We start from the raw sequence: 2,353 nt of genomic DNA, 5'->3' as shown, positions 1-2,353 counted from the left end.
ACCTCTCATGTTTACACACAACAGTTACAGTAGCAGGTGATGAAACCCCCAGATTCTGAAACATTTTCCCTTCGATGAAAATGCTGGTACGCCTCTTTGGGAGGCAGAAGCATTTCAATGATTCATTTTCTTTTCAACCACGTACCCAAGTGCGACTCATATTTTTGTTACTTTTAGCGTTTTTGAGTTGTTTGTAAATTGCGATCCCTAATCCCATTTCACTACCCATTAATCAATCCATTCTTTGTAGTTGCAACTCATAACTGTGCAGATCCCTAATCCCATTCTACTACCCATTAATCAATCCATTCTTTGTAGTTGCAACTCATAACTATGCAGAGCCCTAATCCCATTCCGCTGCCCATTAATCAATCCATTCTTTATAGTTGCAACTCACTGTTTGTAAATTGCGAGCCCTAATCCCATTCCACTGCCCATTAATCAATCCATCTCACAAGTTTAGTACATTTATTTCCCACAAGTATGGCAGTTGAATAATGCCCAAGAACCTGAAGTCATTCACTTACAAAGAAAGAGGGAAGACACAAAACCATCTTGTTAGCTCACCAGTAAACAATTTGAGTCAGTGAAGAAGTGGATTACCATATATAGAACACAGGGGAAACCATCGTATCAGTGTGTGGCATACTCGGCTCCTTCCTTTCTCATCACTATTGTTGTTCTTGTTCTCTGCTGGTTGCTGTTCAAGAAAGAACATTTGTGAGGCCAAATAACCAAAAAATCTTGTTTATACAGACATAATAAAATAAACGGTGAACTACACAAAAATATCTTATTAATCATGCAATAAGCTGGCCCTACTCACATAAAAAATACAGGAAACAATATGTATATAATGATTTTACCTCATAATGAATTTTTGAGAATCATATTATATATGTGGATGGCTCCACTCAAAAAGCACGAAACTCCTCAAGTTGAAAACCTAAAATAAGGGAAATTCCTTCGGACATTTCAACAAAAGGAGAAAAGGTTATATTAACGACCAATCGGAATTTTCGAAAGTTCAGCACATCAGTCCCTTTCAGTAAATGTATACCTGCAAAGCAATTATTCCTCTAAGTGAACCCTGAACTCTTTTGTGTAACATGTAAATAATTTTTTTGTAACATCTAAATATAACATTAAATTACAGTAGAGAAACATGGTGTACATGCATGTGTCGTAGGTGGGCCTATCAGAATCACAAGAAAGACATTTAGTTATGAGAACGTCTTTTTTGTAAAGGCCAGAGAGGTTACATAATGAAAAGAAGAGTCAGAGAAAGGTACCACGTACCCAAGACATGTAGCTGGAGAATCACAGAACCCTCAATCAAAAACCTAATTGTCAGTGAAAATCGAATGGTAACCTTCCTCGCCTGATCTGAATGAACTCTTGTGAATCAGAGAAAATCTTCAGCGTCATTTTTGAAATAAATAAATACTGATAAGACCACAATGTTCTACAATCTCCATTGGAAATTTTGCAAGTTATTATTATTACTCATTTTATTGTTGCACATCACATATTTCACTGCCGGAAAAGATGATCATTTTCTTCCGGAGGTAGAAGAAGGCCTCGTGCTACTTGCTCATTTTACCCCGTCATTTAAGCAATGGCGCAAGATTTTCAACGCCAGCACGGTCACCCCGTTGAGCTCGTGGTCCGCGTCGGTCAGCGGCGTCCTCTCGCCGGCCCAGAGGACGAACGCCTTGTCGCAGCGCGCCGGCGTGCCACGAACGTGCTCCAGCAGGGTGGCCGCCTCCGTCAGCCGGTCCTCGTCCCCGCCCGCGGCCAAGTCCATGGAGGCGCGCCCCAGCCAGCGCACTGTCAAGGCGTAGTCGTTGGCGCACTCGTCCAGGACCAGCCGCCGCCGGGGCGACGTCTCGGAGGCCTGCAGCCGGGCGATGCGGTCGCCGGTGGCCTTGGCGGTCGCCATGGCGATCTTCACCGCGATGACCACCAGGCCGAGCTCGTCGGCCATCGCGCTCGCCGGGTCCGCCCCCAGCGTCTTCACGCAGAAGTCGTAGTCCTGCGCCCCGCCGGTGCCGACGAGCCTGCACGTGTCCTCCAGCGTGCTCGCCCTCGCCGTGCGCGCGTGCTGTGTGAGGAGCAGGAGGACGAGGACGGAGGAGAGAGCTTGGAGAGGGGCCATGGTCGTCTGATTTGTTTCTCTGTCCGACTCGAACTATATATAACAAGAGTATAAGGAGTAATTAGATGCTGGCGCTATAAATTTGTGTTTATGGTTTCAAACGTCTCCATTTGTTGCTCATGCATCAAAGTGAAACTCTTTTAGTAGTTACACCACATTAAATGAATTTGAATGTATAATGCGAACCAACCTGTG

General features: G+C 44.7%; 1 pseudogene; it reads right to left on the bottom strand.

Moving 5' to 3' along the window:
• Positions 1–1,598: 1,598 nt before the first annotated feature.
• Positions 1,599–2,158, bottom strand: LOC119343396 (annotated as a pseudogene).
• Positions 2,159–2,353: the final 195 nt, after the last annotated feature.

This window comes from Triticum dicoccoides, unplaced genomic scaffold, assembly GCF_002162155.2.
Source record: "Triticum dicoccoides isolate Atlit2015 ecotype Zavitan unplaced genomic scaffold, WEW_v2.0 scaffold12599, whole genome shotgun sequence".
NCBI classification, from domain to species: Eukaryota; Viridiplantae; Streptophyta; class Magnoliopsida; order Poales; family Poaceae; genus Triticum; species Triticum dicoccoides.
Note: the sequence above shows the minus strand (reverse complement) of the source record. Positions and strands in the feature narration are given on the sequence as shown.